This window comes from Rhinoderma darwinii, unplaced genomic scaffold (assembly GCF_050947455.1).
Source record: "Rhinoderma darwinii isolate aRhiDar2 unplaced genomic scaffold, aRhiDar2.hap1 Scaffold_707, whole genome shotgun sequence".
NCBI lineage: Eukaryota > Metazoa > Chordata > Amphibia > Anura > Rhinodermatidae > Rhinoderma > Rhinoderma darwinii.
Window position 1 is genome coordinate 103,766 of NW_027464268.1, and position 15,990 is coordinate 119,755.

General features: G+C 47.7%; 11 non-coding genes across 11 annotated transcripts; all 11 read right to left on the reverse strand.

Moving 5' to 3' along the window:
- Positions 1-523: 523 nt before the first annotated feature.
- On the reverse strand, positions 524-714 carry LOC142729071 (U2 spliceosomal RNA). The gene has a single exon (XR_012877967.1). It is a non-coding gene; the product is annotated as a U2 spliceosomal RNA (small nuclear RNA).
- Positions 715-2,010: 1,296 nt separating this feature from the next.
- Positions 2,011-2,201, reverse strand: LOC142729073 (U2 spliceosomal RNA). Its single transcript, XR_012877969.1, has one exon. It is a non-coding gene; the product is annotated as a U2 spliceosomal RNA (small nuclear RNA).
- Positions 2,202-3,501: 1,300 nt separating this feature from the next.
- LOC142729074 (U2 spliceosomal RNA) lies at positions 3,502-3,692 on the reverse strand. Its single transcript, XR_012877970.1, has one exon. It is a non-coding gene; the product is annotated as a U2 spliceosomal RNA (small nuclear RNA).
- Positions 3,693-4,980: 1,288 nt separating this feature from the next.
- Positions 4,981-5,171, reverse strand: LOC142729075 (U2 spliceosomal RNA). The gene has a single exon (XR_012877971.1). It is a non-coding gene; the product is annotated as a U2 spliceosomal RNA (small nuclear RNA).
- A 1,264-nt stretch (positions 5,172-6,435) lies between these two features.
- LOC142729076 (U2 spliceosomal RNA) lies at positions 6,436-6,626 on the reverse strand. Its single transcript, XR_012877972.1, has one exon. It is a non-coding gene; the product is annotated as a U2 spliceosomal RNA (small nuclear RNA).
- A 1,296-nt stretch (positions 6,627-7,922) lies between these two features.
- On the reverse strand, positions 7,923-8,113 carry LOC142729077 (U2 spliceosomal RNA). The gene has a single exon (XR_012877973.1). It is a non-coding gene; the product is annotated as a U2 spliceosomal RNA (small nuclear RNA).
- Positions 8,114-9,405: 1,292 nt separating this feature from the next.
- Positions 9,406-9,596, reverse strand: LOC142729079 (U2 spliceosomal RNA). Its single transcript, XR_012877974.1, has one exon. It is a non-coding gene; the product is annotated as a U2 spliceosomal RNA (small nuclear RNA).
- A 1,288-nt stretch (positions 9,597-10,884) lies between these two features.
- LOC142729080 (U2 spliceosomal RNA) lies at positions 10,885-11,075 on the reverse strand. The gene has a single exon (XR_012877975.1). It is a non-coding gene; the product is annotated as a U2 spliceosomal RNA (small nuclear RNA).
- A 1,284-nt stretch (positions 11,076-12,359) lies between these two features.
- Positions 12,360-12,550, reverse strand: LOC142729081 (U2 spliceosomal RNA). The gene has a single exon (XR_012877976.1). It is a non-coding gene; the product is annotated as a U2 spliceosomal RNA (small nuclear RNA).
- Positions 12,551-13,842: 1,292 nt separating this feature from the next.
- Positions 13,843-14,033, reverse strand: LOC142729082 (U2 spliceosomal RNA). Its single transcript, XR_012877977.1, has one exon. It is a non-coding gene; the product is annotated as a U2 spliceosomal RNA (small nuclear RNA).
- A 1,292-nt stretch (positions 14,034-15,325) lies between these two features.
- On the reverse strand, positions 15,326-15,516 carry LOC142729083 (U2 spliceosomal RNA). Its single transcript, XR_012877978.1, has one exon. It is a non-coding gene; the product is annotated as a U2 spliceosomal RNA (small nuclear RNA).
- Positions 15,517-15,990: the final 474 nt, after the last annotated feature.

Genomic DNA, 15,990 nt, shown 5'->3' on the forward strand with positions numbered 1-15,990 from the left:
CAACTGCAATTCTTACTTCTTCTTGAAATGTAGGGACGACAGTACATTCCATCACATCCATCTAGTGTACACAGGTAGGTCCATTGTGGCGGGCAGGCGAGCGGGCAGGCTGCTTTATTGGCTGTTTGCTGTTCCCCTACTCCACTCCACTATTTGACTGTTGTGCTGCATCAATCAATCAATCAATCAATCAATCAATCAATCAATCAATCAATCAATCAATCAGTGGCTGGCTCAGGTGCAGCTCTTTAACTTACCTAAAAGGGAGGGCGGAGAGAAGACAAGGAAGGTGAATGAGGTGTTCCAATGTGAAATGCCGGAAACACAGAAACACAGACGACACACAACAAGAGGTGGCAATCTATTCATTAATTGCATTTAATCAATGAGCTCATTATCACTCATGCATTGTCCAACAGGTGTTGAAATAATGGGATTAAAAGGGGAGATCCCTTCAGAAAGACAGAAACAATAGCAAAGACAAAAAACACTTTTGGAATCTGCTTTTAGTCAACACATAAGGAAAGGGTGCACCGGTCCTGGAAATACTGCAATACCAGGTCAATGCGTGGAGTGGACAGAGCAAGCTCTATTTCCATCTCCCTGTTCTAAAAATCCATTTAATATATGGTCCCCAGATAGGGGACGTATCAGATATTAAACTGATAAGAACAGATACTACACTTGATCTTAGCCAAAAGGCCGAGAAGCGATAACCCGAACGGGCCGCGCGTTGCCCGAGCCTGCCCGATACTGCTGTTCAGCCCTTGCAGCGATTCAGCCTACTTCTAGGCAATTCCATGGGGCCCTGCAGGCTCACACACTCACAGCTACACGGGAGGTGAATAAAGGCCGGAGAGGAAGCCAGACAGGATTTGCTTCTTTTGCTTGCACCACAATGCAGTGCTGAAAGAGGAGGAATCTACATAAAAACGCCTTCCTGGCAACGCCCAAATGCCCTGCTGCCATGCAGATAAACACTGGCAGTGGCAGCAAGTGCATGCCCACAGCCACCCCTTGTTCCTTCACACCTTGTATCAGCTGTAATCCAGTCCAGTCCAGTGCTGCCTGCTGAGCAGCACTGACCAACACTGCCTGGGCCCAGGCTTTTATCTCTGAGGCCCCATTATGATGTCAGAAAGCTGGCTCTGGAATCCTGAGGGCTCCACTATGACACGTGCAAAGTTCCGTCTGAACTTTATATAAGACGGTGAGGCTCAGTCAGTCACTCAGTGTTGCCTGAGAGGGCAACACTGCAACAGCCGGCCGCCAGGCTGTCTTTTTTTTGCACAGCTAGTTGCCTCCAGGAGGCCACAAGAGGGAGACAAGGGACTGCAAAATGGAAAATAGGCATCCACCAACTTTACAGACAACTTCTCCTTGCTCCTACAACCTCCATCCTTGCACAGTTTGTTATTCTTCTAGGTAACATAGTAACAAATCCAAATTGCTGCTCTCTTTGTAGGCAAGCAAGGCTTTGTTGCAACTGCAATTCTTACTTCTTCTTGAAATGTAGGGACGACAGTACATTCCATCACATCCATCTAGTGTACACAGGTAGGTCCATTGTGGCGGGCAGGCGAGCGGGCGGGCTGCTTTATTGGCTGTTTGCTGTTCCCCTACTCCACTCCACTATTTGACTGTTGTGCTGCATCAATCAATCAATCAATCAATCAATCAATCAATCAATCAATCAATCAATCAATCAATCAGTGGCTGGCTCAGGTGCAGCTCTTTAACTTACCTAAAAGGGAGGGCGGAGAGAAGACAAGGAAGGTGAATGAGGTGTTCCAATGTGAAATGCCGGAAACACAGAAACACAGACGACACACAACAAGAGGTGGCAATCTATTCATTAATTGCATTTAATCAATGAGCTCATTATCACTCATGCATTGTCCAACAGGTGTTGAAATAATGGGATTAAAAGGGGAGATCCCTTCAGAAAGACAGAAACAATAGCAAAGACAAAAAACACTTTTGGAATCTGCTTTTAGTCAACACATAAGGAAAGGGTGCACCGGTCCTGGAAATACTGCAATACCAGGTCAATGCGTGGAGTGGACAGAGCAAGCTCTATTTCCATCTCCCTGTTCTAAAAATCCATTTAATATATGGTCCCCAGATAGGGGACGTATCAGATATTAAACTGATAAGAACAGATACTACACTTGATCTTAGCCAAAAGGCCGAGAAGCGATAACCCGAACGGGCCGCGCGTTGCCCGAGCCTGCCCGATACTGCTGTTCAGCCCTTGCAGCGATTCAGCCTACTTCTAGGCAATTCCATGGGGCCCTGCAGGCTCACACACTCACAGCTACACGGGAGGTGAATAAAGGCCGGAGAGGAAGCCAGACAGGATTTGCTTCTTTTGCTTGCACCACAATGCAGTGCTGAAAGAGGAGGAATCTACATAAAAACGCCTTCCTGGCAACGCCCAAATGCCCTGCTGCCATGCAGATAAACACTGGCAGCGGCAGCAAGTGCATGCCCACAGCCACCCCTTGTTCCTTCACACCTTGTATCAGCTGTAATCCAGTCCAGTCCAGTGCTGCCTGCTGAGCAGCACTGACCAACACTGCCTGGGCCCAGGCTTTTATCTCTGAGGCCCCATTATGATGTCAGAAAGCTGGCTCTGGAATCCTGAGGGCTCCACTATGACACGTGCAAAGTTCCGTCTGAACTTTATATAAGACGGTGAGGCTCAGTCAGTCACTCAGTGTTGCCTGAGAGGGCAACACTGCAACAGCCGGCCGCCAGGCTGTCTTTTTTTTGCACAGCTAGTTGCCTCCAGGAGGCCACAAGAGGGAGACAAGGGACTGCAAAATGGAAAATAGGCATCCACCAACTTTACAGACAACTTCTCCTTGCTCCTACAACCTCCATCCTTGCACAGTTTGTTATTCTTCTAGGTAACATAGTAACAAATCCAAATTGCTGCTCTCTTTGTAGGCAAGCAAGGCTTTGTTGCAACTGCAATTCTTACTTCTTCTTGAAATGTAGGGACGACAGTACATTCCATCACATCCATCTAGTGTACACAGGTAGGTCCATTGTGGCGGGCAGGCGAGCGGGCGGGCTGCTTTATTGGCTGTTTGCTGTTCCCCTACTCCACTCCACTATTTGACTGTTGTGCTGCATCAATCAATCAATCAATCAATCAATCAATCAATCAATCAATCAATCAATCAATCAATCAATCAGTGGCTGGCTCAGGTGCAGCTCTTTAACTTACCTAAAAGGGAGGGCGGAGAGAAGACAAGGAAGGTGAATGAGGTGTTCCAATGTGAAATGCCGGAAACACAGAAACACAGACGACACACAACAAGAGGTGGCAATCTATTCATTAATTGCATTTAATCAATGAGCTCATTATCACTCATGCATTGTCCAACAGGTGTTGAAATAATGGGATTAAAAGGGGAGATCCCTTCAGAAAGACAGAAACAATAGCAAAGACAAAAAACACTTTTGGAATCTGCTTTTAGTCAACACATAAGGAAAGGGTGCACCGGTCCTGGAAATACTGCAATACCAGGTCAATGCGTGGAGTGGACAGAGCAAGCTCTATTTCCATCTCCCTGTTCTAAAAATCCATTTAATATATGGTCCCCAGATAGGGGACGTATCAGATATTAAACTGATAAGAACAGATACTACACTTGATCTTAGCCAAAAGGCCGAGAAGCGATAACCCGAACGGGCCGCGCGTTGCCCGAGCCTGCCCGATACTGCTGTTCAGCCCTTGCAGCGATTCAGCCTACTTCTAGGCAATTCCATGGGGTCCTGCAGGCTCACACACTCACAGCTACACGGGAGGTGAATAAAGGCCGGAGAGGAAGCCAGACAGGATTTGCTTCTTTTGCTTGCACCACAATGCAGTGCTGAAAGAGGAGGAATCTACATAAAAACGCCTTCCTGGCAACGCCCAAATGCCCTGCTGCCATGCAGATAAACACTGGCAGCGGCAGCAAGTGCATGCCCACAGCCACCCCTTGTTCCTTCACACCTTGTATCAGCTGTAATCCAGTCCAGTCCAGTGCTGCCTGCTGAGCAGCACTGACCAACACTGCCTGGGCCCAGGCTTTTATCTCTGAGGCCCCATTATGATGTCAGAAAGCTGGCTCTGGAATCCTGAGGGCTCCACTATGACACGTGCAAAGTTCCGTCTGAACTTTATATAAGACGGTGAGGCTCAGTCAGTCACTCAGTGTTGCCTGAGAGGGCAACACTGCAACAGCCGGCCGCCAGGCTGTCTTTTTTTTGCACAGCTAGTTGCCTCCAGGAGGCCACAAGAGGGAGACAAGGGACTGCAAAATGGAAAATAGGCATCCACCAACTTTACAGACAACTTCTCCTTGCTCCTACAACCTCCATCCTTGCACAGTTTGTTATTCTTCTAGGTAACATAGTAACAAATCCAAATTGCTGCTCTCTTTGTAGGCAAGCAAGGCTTTGTTGCAACTGCAATTCTTACTTCTTCTTGAAATGTAGGGACGACAGTACATTCCATCACATCCATCTAGTGTACACAGGTAGGTCCATTGTGGCGGGCAGGCGAGCGGGCGGGCTGCTTTATTGGCTGTTTGCTGTTCCCCTACTCCACTCCACTATTTGACTGTTGTGCTGCATCAATCAATCAATCAATCAATCAATCAATCAATCAATCAATCAATCAATCAGTGGCTGGCTCAGGTGCAGCTCTTTAACTTACCTAAAAGGGAGGGCGGAGAGAAGACAAGGAAGGTGAATGAGGTGTTCCAATGTGAAATGCCGGAAACACAGAAACACAGACGACACACAACAAGAGGTGGCAATCTATTCATTAATTGCATTTAATCAATGAGCTCATTATCACTCATGCATTGTCCAACAGGTGTTGAAATAATGGGATTAAAAGGGGAGATCCCTTCAGAAAGACAGAAACAATAGCAAAGACAAAAAACACTTTTGGAATCTGCTTTTAGTCAACACATAAGTAAAGGGTGCACCGGTCCTGGAAATACTGCAATACCAGGTCAATGCGTGGAGTGGACAGAGCAAGCTCTATTTCCATCTCCCTGTTCTAAAAATCCATTTAATATATGGTCCCCAGATAGGGGACGTATCAGATATTAAACTGATAAGAACAGATACTACACTTGATCTTAGCCAAAAGGCCGAGAAGCGATAACCCGAACGGGCCGCGCGTTGCCCGAGCCTGCCCGATACTGCTGTTCAGCCCTTGCAGCGATTCAGCCTACTTCTAGGCAATTCCATGGGGCCCTGCAGGCTCACACACTCACAGCTACACGGGAGGTGAATAAAGGCCGGAGAGGAAGCCAGACAGGATTTGCTTCTTTTGCTTGCACCACAATGCAGTGCTGAAAGAGGAGGAATCTACATAAAAACGCCTTCCTGGCAACGCCCAAATGCCCTGCTGCCATGCAGATAAACACTGGCAGCGGCAGCAAGTGCATGCCCACAGCCACCCCTTGTTCCTTCACACCTTGTATCAGCTGTAATCCAGTCCAGTCCAGTGCTGCCTGCTGAGCAGCACTGACCAACACTGCCTGGGCCCAGGCTTTTATCTCTGAGGCCCCATTATGATGTCAGAAAGCTGGCTCTGGAATCCTGAGGGCTCCACTATGACACGTGCAAAGTTCCGTCTGAACTTTATATAAGACGGTGAGGCTCAGTCAGTCACTCAGTGTTGCCTGAGAGGGCAACACTGCAACAGCCGGCCGCCAGGCTGTCTTTTTTTTGCACAGCTAGTTGCCTCCAGGAGGCCACAAGAGGGAGACAAGGGACTGCAAAATGGAAAATAGGCATCCACCAACTTTACAGACAACTTCTCCTTGCTCCTACAACCTCCATCCTTGCACAGTTTGTTATTCTTCTAGGTAACATAGTAACAAATCCAAATTGCTGCTCTCTTTGTAGGCAAGCAAGGCTTTGTTGCAACTGCAATTCTTACTTCTTCTTGAAATGTAGGGACGACAGTACATTCCATCACATCCATCTAGTGTACACAGGTAGGTCCATTGTGGCGGGCAGGCGAGCGGGCGGGCTGCTTTATTGGCTGTTTGCTGTTCCCCTACTCCACTCCACTATTTGACTGTTGTGCTGCATCAATCAATCAATCAATCAATCAATCAGTGGCTGGCTCAGGTGCAGCTCTTTAACTTACCTAAAAGGGAGGGCGGAGAGAAGACAAGGAAGGTGAATGAGGTGTTCCAATGTGAAATGCCGGAAACACAGAAACACAGACGACACACAACAAGAGGTGGCAATCTATTCATTAATTGCATTTAATCAATGAGCTCATTATCACTCATGCATTGTCCAACAGGTGTTGAAATAATGGGATTAAAAGGGGAGATCCCTTCAGAAAGACAGAAACAATAGCAAAGACAAAAAACACTTTTGGAATCTGCTTTTAGTCAACACATAAGGAAAGGGTGCACCGGTCCTGGAAATACTGCAATACCAGGTCAATGCGTGGAGTGGACAGAGCAAGCTCTATTTCCATCTCCCTGTTCTAAAAATCCATTTAATATATGGTCCCCAGATAGGGGACGTATCAGATATTAAACTGATAAGAACAGATACTACACTTGATCTTAGCCAAAAGGCCGAGAAGCGATAACCCGAACGGGCCGCGCGTTGCCCGAGCCTGCCCGATACTGCTGTTCAGCCCTTGCAGCGATTCAGCCTACTTCTAGGCAATTCCATGGGGCCCTGCAGGCTCACACACTCACAGCTACACGGGAGGTGAATAAAGGCCGGAGAGGAAGCCAGACAGGATTTGCTTCTTTTGCTTGCACCACAATGCAGTGCTGAAAGAGGAGGAATCTACATAAAAACGCCTTCCTGGCAACGCCCAAATGCCCTGCTGCCATGCAGATAAACACTGGCAGCGGCAGCAAGTGCATGCCCACAGCCACCCCTTGTTCCTTCACACCTTGTATCAGCTGTAATCCAGTCCAGTCCAGTGCTGCCTGCTGAGCAGCACTGACCAACACTGCCTGGGCCCAGGCTTTTATCTCTGAGGCCCCATTATGATGTCAGAAAGCTGGCTCTGGAATCCTGAGGGCTCCACTATGACACGTGCAAAGTTCCGTCTGAACTTTATATAAGACGGTGAGGCTCAGTCAGTCACTCAGTGTTGCCTGAGAGGGCAACACTGCAACAGCCGGCCGCCAGGCTGTCTTTTTTTTGCACAGCTAGTTGCCTCCAGGAGGCCACAAGAGGGAGACAAGGGACTGCAAAATGGAAAATAGGCATCCACCAACTTTACAGACAACTTCTCCTTGCTCCTACAACCTCCATCCTTGCACAGTTTGTTATTCTTCTAGGTAACATAGTAACAAATCCAAATTGCTGCTCTCTTTGTAGGCAAGCAAGGCTTTGTTGCAACTGCAATTCTTACTTCTTCTTGAAATGTAGGGACGACAGTACATTCCATCACATCCATCTAGTGTACACAGGTAGGTCCATTGTGGCGGGCAGGCGAGCGGGCGGGCTGCTTTATTGGCTGTTTGCTGTTCCCCTACTCCACTCCACTATTTGACTGTTGTGCTGCATCAATCAATCAATCAATCAATCAATCAATCAATCAATCAATCAATCAATCAATCAATCAGTGGCTGGCTCAGGTGCAGCTCTTTAACTTACCTAAAAGGGAGGGCGGAGAGAAGACAAGGAAGGTGAATGAGGTGTTCCAATGTGAAATGCCGGAAACACAGAAACACAGACGACACACAACAAGAGGTGGCAATCTATTCATTAATTGCATTTAATCAATGAGCTCATTATCACTCATGCATTGTCCAACAGGTGTTGAAATAATGGGATTAAAAGGGGAGATCCCTTCAGAAAGACAGAAACAATAGCAAAGACAAAAAACACTTTTGGAATCTGCTTTTAGTCAACACATAAGGAAAGGGTGCACCGGTCCTGGAAATACTGCAATACCAGGTCAATGCGTGGAGTGGACAGAGCAAGCTCTATTTCCATCTCCCTGTTCTAAAAATCCATTTAATATATGGTCCCCAGATAGGGGACGTATCAGATATTAAACTGATAAGAACAGATACTACACTTGATCTTAGCCAAAAGGCCGAGAAGCGATAACCCGAACGGGCCGCGCGTTGCCCGAGCCTGCCCGATACTGCTGTTCAGCCCTTGCAGCGATTCAGCCTACTTCTAGGCAATTCCATGGGGCCCTGCAGGCTCACACACTCACAGCTACACGGGAGGTGAATAAAGGCCGGAGAGGAAGCCAGACAGGATTTGCTTCTTTTGCTTGCACCACAATGCAGTGCTGAAAGAGGAGGAATCTACATAAAAACGCCTTCCTGGCAACGCCCAAATGCCCTGCTGCCATGCAGATAAACACTGGCAGCGGCAGCAAGTGCATGCCCACAGCCACCCCTTGTTCCTTCACACCTTGTATCAGCTGTAATCCAGTCCAGTCCAGTGCTGCCTGCTGAGCAGCACTGACCAACACTGCCTGGGCCCAGGCTTTTATCTCTGAGGCCCCATTATGATGTCAGAAAGCTGGCTCTGGAATCCTGAGGGCTCCACTATGACACGTGCAAAGTTCCGTCTGAACTTTATATAAGACGGTGAGGCTCAGTCAGTCACTCAGTATTGCCTGAGAGGGCAACACTGCAACAGCCGGCCGCCAGGCTGTCTTTTTTTTGCACAGCTAGTTGCCTCCAGGAGGCCACAAGAGGGAGACAAGGGACTGCAAAATGGAAAATAGGCATCCACCAACTTTACAGACAACTTCTCCTTGCTCCTACAACCTCCATCCTTGCACAGTTTGTTATTCTTCTAGGTAACATAGTAACAAATCCAAATTGCTGCTCTCTTTGTAGGCAAGCAAGGCTTTGTTGCAACTGCAATTCTTACTTCTTCTTGAAATGTAGGGACGACAGTACATTCCATCACATCCATCTAGTGTACACAGGTAGGTCCATTGTGGCGGGCAGGCGAGCGGGCGGGCTGCTTTATTGGCTGTTTGCTGTTCCCCTACTCCACTCCACTATTTGACTGTTGTGCTGCATCAATCAATCAATCAATCAATCAATCAATCAATCAATCAATCAATCAATCAATCAGTGGCTGGCTCAGGTGCAGCTCTTTAACTTACCTAAAAGGGAGGGCGGAGAGAAGACAAGGAAGGTGAATGAGGTGTTCCAATGTGAAATGCCGGAAACACAGAAACACAGACGACACACAACAAGAGGTGGCAATCTATTCATTAATTGCATTTAATCAATGAGCTCATTATCACTCATGCATTGTCCAACAGGTGTTGAAATAATGGGATTAAAAGGGGAGATCCCTTCAGAAAGACAGAAACAATAGCAAAGACAAAAAACACTTTTGGAATCTGCTTTTAGTCAACACATAAGGAAAGGGTGCACCGGTCCTGGAAATACTGCAATACCAGGTCAATGCGTGGAGTGGACAGAGCAAGCTCTATTTCCATCTCCCTGTTCTAAAAATCCATTTAATATATGGTCCCCAGATAGGGGACGTATCAGATATTAAACTGATAAGAACAGATACTACACTTGATCTTAGCCAAAAGGCCGAGAAGCGATAACCCGAACGGGCCGCGCGTTGCCCGAGCCTGCCCGATACTGCTGTTCAGCCCTTGCAGCGATTCAGCCTACTTCTAGGCAATTCCATGGGGCCCTGCAGGCTCACACACTCACAGCTACACGGGAGGTGAATAAAGGCCGGAGAGGAAGCCAGACAGGATTTGCTTCTTTTGCTTGCACCACAATGCAGTGCTGAAAGAGGAGGAATCTACATAAAAACGCCTTCCTGGCAACGCCCAAATGCCCTGCTGCCATGCAGATAAACACTGGCAGCGGCAGCAAGTGCATGCCCACAGCCACCCCTTGTTCCTTCACACCTTGTATCAGCTGTAATCCAGTCCAGTCCAGTGCTGCCTGCTGAGCAGCACTGACCAACACTGCCTGGGCCCAGGCTTTTATCTCTGAGGCCCCATTATGATGTCAGAAAGCTGGCTCTGGAATCCTGAGGGCTCCACTATGACACGTGCAAAGTTCCGTCTGAACTTTATATAAGACGGTGAGGCTCAGTCAGTCACTCAGTATTGCCTGAGAGGGCAACACTGCAACAGCCGGCCGCCAGGCTGTCTTTTTTTTGCACAGCTAGTTGCCTCCAGGAGGCCACAAGAGGGAGACAAGGGGCTGCAAAATGGAAAATAGGCATCCACCAACTTTACAGACAACTTCTCCTTGCTCCTACAACCTCCATCCTTGCACAGTTTGTTATTCTTCTAGGTAACATAGTAACAAATCCAAATTGCTGCTCTCTTTGTAGGCAAGCAAGGCTTTGTTGCAACTGCAATTCTTACTTCTTCTTGAAATGTAGGGACGACAGTACATTCCATCACATACATCTAGTGTACACAGGTAGGTCCATTGTGGCGGGCAGGCGAGCGGGCGGGCTGCTTTATTGGCTGTTTGCTGTTCCCCTACTCCACTCCACTATTTGACTGTTGTGCTGCATCAATCAATCAATCAATCAATCAATCAATCAATCAATCAATCAATCAATCAGTGGCTGGCTCAGGTGCAGCTCTTTAACTTACCTAAAAGGGAGGGCGGAGAGAAGACAAGGAAGGTGAATGAGGTGTTCCAATGTGAAATGCCGGAAACACAGAAACACAGACGACACACAACAAGAGGTGGCAATCTATTCATTAATTGCATTTAATCAATGAGCTCATTATCACTCATGCATTGTCCAACAGGTGTTGAAATAATGGGATTAAAAGGGGAGATCCCTTCAGAAAGACAGAAACAATAGCAAAGACAAAAAACACTTTTGGAATCTGCTTTTAGTCAACACATAAGGAAAGGGTGCACCGGTCCTGGAAATACTGCAATACCAGGTCAATGCGTGGAGTGGACAGAGCAAGCTCTATTTCCATCTCCCTGTTCTAAAAATCCATTTAATATATGGTCCCCAGATAGGGGACGTATCAGATATTAAACTGATAAGAACAGATACTACACTTGATCTTAGCCAAAAGGCCGAGAAGCGATAACCCGAACGGGCCGCGCGTTGCCCGAGCCTGCCCGATACTGCTGTTCAGCCCTTGCAGCGATTCAGCCTACTTCTAGGCAATTCCATGGGGCCCTGCAGGCTCACACACTCACAGCTACATGGGAGGTGAATAAAGGCCGGAGAGGAAGCCAGACAGGATTTGCTTCTTTTGCTTGCACCACAATGCAGTGCTGAAAGAGGAGGAATCTACATAAAAACGCCTTCCTGGCAACGCCCAAATGCCCTGCTGCCATGCAGATAAACACTGGCAGCGGCAGCAAGTGCATGCCCACAGCCACCCCTTGTTCCTTCACACCTTGTATCAGCTGTAATCCAGTCCAGTCCAGTGCTGCCTGCTGAGCAGCACTGACCAACACTGCCTGGGCCCAGGCTTTTATCTCTGAGGCCCCATTATGATGTCAGAAAGCTGGCTCTGGAATCCTGAGGGCTCCACTATGACACGTGCAAAGTTCCGTCTGAACTTTATATAAGACGGTGAGGCTCAGTCAGTCACTCAGTGTTGCCTGAGAGGGCAACACTGCAACAGCCGGCCGCCAGGCTGTCTTTTTTTTGCACAGCTAGTTGCCTCCAGGAGGCCACAAGAGGGAGACAAGGGACTGCAAAATGGAAAATAGGCATCCACCAACTTTACAGACAACTTCTCCTTGCTCCTACAACCTCCATCCTTGCACAGTTTGTTATTCTTCTAGGTAACATAGTAACAAATCCAAATTGCTGCTCTCTTTGTAGGCAAGCAAGGCTTTGTTGCAACTGCAATTCTTACTTCTTCTTGAAATGTAGGGACGACAGTACATTCCATCACATCCATCTAGTGTACACAGGTAGGTCCATTGTGGCGGGCAGGCGAGCGGGCGGGCTGCTTTATTGGCTGTTTGCTGTTCCCCTACTCCACTCCACTATTTGACTGTTGTGCTGCATCAATCAATCAATCAATCAATCAATCAATCAATCAATCAATCAATCAGTGGCTGGCTCAGGTGCAGCTCTTTAACTTACCTAAAAGGGAGGGCGGAGAGAAGACAAGGAAGGTGAATGAGGTGTTCCAATGTGAAATGCCGGAAACACAGAAACACAGACGACACACAACAAGAGGTGGCAATCTATTCATTAATTGCATTTAATCAATGAGCTCATTATCACTCATGCATTGTCCAACAGGTGTTGAAATAATGGGATTAAAAGGGGAGATCCCTTCAGAAAGACAGAAACAATAGCAAAGACAAAAAACACTTTTGGAATCTGCTTTTAGTCAACACATAAGGAAAGGGTGCACCGGTCCTGGAAATACTGCAATACCAGGTCAATGCGTGGAGTGGACAGAGCAAGCTCTATTTCCATCTCCCTGTTCTAAAAATCCATTTAATATATGGTCCCCAGATAGGGGACGTATCAGATATTAAACTGATAAGAACAGATACTACACTTGATCTTAGCCAAAAGGCCGAGAAGCGATAACCCGAACGGGCCGCGCGTTGCCCGAGCCTGCCCGATACTGCTGTTCAGCCCTTGCAGCGATTCAGCCTACTTCTAGGCAATTCCATGGGGCCCTGCAGGCTCACACACTCACAGCTACACGGGAGGTGAATAAAGGCCGGAGAGGAAGCCAGACAGGATTTGCTTCTTTTGCTTGCACCACAATGCAGTGCTGAAAGAGGAGGAATCTACATAAAAACGCCTTCCTGGCAACGCCCAAATGCCCTGCTGCCATGCAGATAAACACTGGCAGCGGCAGCAAGTGCATGCCCACAGCCACCCCTTGTTCCTTCACACCTTGTATCAGCTGTAATCCAGTCCAGTCCAGTGCTGCCTGCTGAGCAGCACTGACCAACACTGCCTGGGCCCAGGCTTTTATCTCTGAGGCCCCATTATGATGTCAGAAAGCTGGCTCTGGAATCCTGAGGGCTCCACTATGACACGTGCAAAGTTCCGTCTGAACTTTATATAAGACGGTGAGGCTCAGTCAGTCACTCAGTGTTGCCTGAGAGGGCAACACTGCAACAGCCGGCCGCCAGGCTGTCTTTTTTTTGCACAGCTAGTTGCCTCCAGGAGGCCACAAGAGGGAGACAAGGGACTGCAAAATGGAAAATAGGCATCCACCAACTTTACAGACAACTTCTCCTTGCTCCTACAACCTCCATCCTTGCACAGTTTGTTATTCTTCTAGGTAACATAGTAACAAATCCAAATTGCTGCTCTCTTTGTAGGCAAGCAAGGCTTTGTTGCAACTGCAATTCTTACTTCTTCTTGAAATGTAGGGACGACAGTACATTCCATCACATCCATCTAGTGTACACAGGTAGGTCCATTGTGGCGGGCAGGCGAGCGGGCGGGCTGCTTTATTGGCTGTTTGCTGTTCCCCTACTCCACTCCACTATTTGACTGTTGTGCTGCATCAATCAATCAATCAATCAATCAATCAATCAATCAATCAATCAATCAATCAATCAGTGGCTGGCTCAGGTGCAGCTCTTTAACTTACCTAAAAGGGAGGGCGGAGAGAAGACAAGGAAGGTGAATGAGGTGTTCCAATGTGAAATGCCGGAAACACAGAAACACAGACGACACACAACAAGAGGTGGCAATCTATTCATTAATTGCATTTAATCAATGAGCTCATTATCACTCATGCATTGTCCAACAGGTGTTGAAATAATGGGATTAAAAGGGGAGATCCCTTCAGAAAGACAGAAACAATAGCAAAGACAAAAAACACTTTTGGAATCTGCTTTTAGTCAACACATAAGGAAAGGGTGCACCGGTCCTGGAAATACTGCAATACCAGGTCAATGCGTGGAGTGGACAGAGCAAGCTCTATTTCCATCTCCCTGTTCTAAAAATCCATTTAATATATGGTCCCCAGATAGGGGACGTATCAGATATTAAACTGATAAGAACAGATACTACACTTGATCTTAGCCAAAAGGCCGAGAAGCGATAACCCGAACGGGCCGCGCGTTGCCCGAGCCTGCCCGATACTGCTGTTCAGCCCTTGCAGCGATTCAGCCTACTTCTAGGCAATTCCATGGGGCCCTGCAGGCTCACACACTCACAGCTACACGGGAGGTGAATAAAGGCCGGAGAGGAAGCCAGACAGGATTTGCTTCTTTTGCTTGCACCACAATGCAGTGCTGAAAGAGGAGGAATCTACATAAAAACGCCTTCCTGGCAACGCCCAAATGCCCTGCTGCCATGCAGATAAACACTGGCAGCGGCAGCAAGTGCATGCCCACAGCCACCCCTTGTTCCTTCACACCTTGTATCAGCTGTAATCCAGTCCAGTCCAGTGCTGCCTGCTGAGCAGCACTGACCAACACTGCCTGGGCCCAGGCTTTTATCTCTGAGGCCCCATTATGATGTCAGAAAGCTGGCTCTGGAATCCTGAGGGCTCCACTATGACACGTGCAAAGTTCCGTCTGAACTTTATATAAGACGGTGAGGCTCAGTCAGTCACTCAGTGTTGCCTGAGAGGGCAACACTGCAACAGCCGGCCGCCAGGCTGTCTTTTTTTTGCACAGCTAGTTGCCTCCAGGAGGCCACAAGAGGGAGACAAGGGACTGCAAAATGGAAAATAGGCATCCACCAACTTTACAGACAACTTCTCCTTGCTCCTACAACCTCCATCCTTGCACAGTTTGTTATTCTTCTAGGTAACATAGTAACAAATCCAAATTGCTGCTCTCTTTGTAGGCAAGCAAGGCTTTGTTGCAACTGCAATTCTTACTTCTTCTTGAAATGTAGGGACGACAGTACATTCCATCACATCCATCTAGTGTACACAGGTAGGTCCATTGTGGCGGGCAGGCGAGCGGGCGGGCTGCTTTATTGGCTGTTTGCTGTTCCCCTACTCCACTCCACTATTTGACTGTTGTGCTGCATCAATCAATCAATCAATCAATCAATCAATCAATCAATCAATCAATCAATCAATCAGTGGCTGGCTCAGGTGCAGCTCTTTAACTTACCTAAAAGGGAGGGCGGAGAGAAGACAAGGAAGGTGAATGAGGTGTTCCAATGTGAAATGCCGGAAACACAGAAACACAGACGACACACAACAAGAGGTGGCAATCTATTCATTAATTGCATTTAATCAATGAGCTCATTATCACTCATGCATTGTCCAACAGGTGTTGAAATAATGGGATTAAAAGGGGAGATCCCTTCAGAAAGACAGAAACAATAGCAAAGACAAAAAACACTTTTGGAATCTGCTTTTAGTCAACACATAAGGAAAGGGTGCACCGGTCCTGGAAATACTGCAATACCAGGTCAATGCGTGGAGTGGACAGAGCAAGCTCTATTTCCATCTCCCTGTTCTAAAAATCCATTTAATATATGGTCCCCAGATAGGGGACGTATCAGATATTAAACTGATAAGAACAGATACTACACTTGATCTTAGCCAAAAGGCCGAGAAGCGATAACCCGAACGGGCCGCGCGTTGCCCGAGCCTGCCCGATACTGCTGTTCAGCCCTTGCAGCGATTCAGCCTACTTCTAGGCAATTCCATGGGGCCCTGCAGGCTCACACACTCACAGCTACACGGGAGGTGAATAAAGGCCGGAGAGGAAGCCAGACAGGATTTGCTTCTTTTGCTTGCACCACAATGCAGTGCTGAAAGAGGAGGAATCTACATAAAAACGCCTTCCTGGCAACGCCCAAATGCCCTGCTGCCATGCAGATAAACACTGGCAGCGGCAGCAAGTGCATGCCCACAGCCACCCCTTGTTCCTTCACACCTTGTATCAGCTGTAATCCAGTCCAGTCCAGTGCTGCCTGCTGAGCAGCACTGACCAACACTGCCTGGGCCCAGGCTTTTATCTCTGAGGCCCCATTATGATGTCAGAAAGCTGGCTCTGGAATCCTGAGGGCTCCACTATGACACGTGCAAAGTTC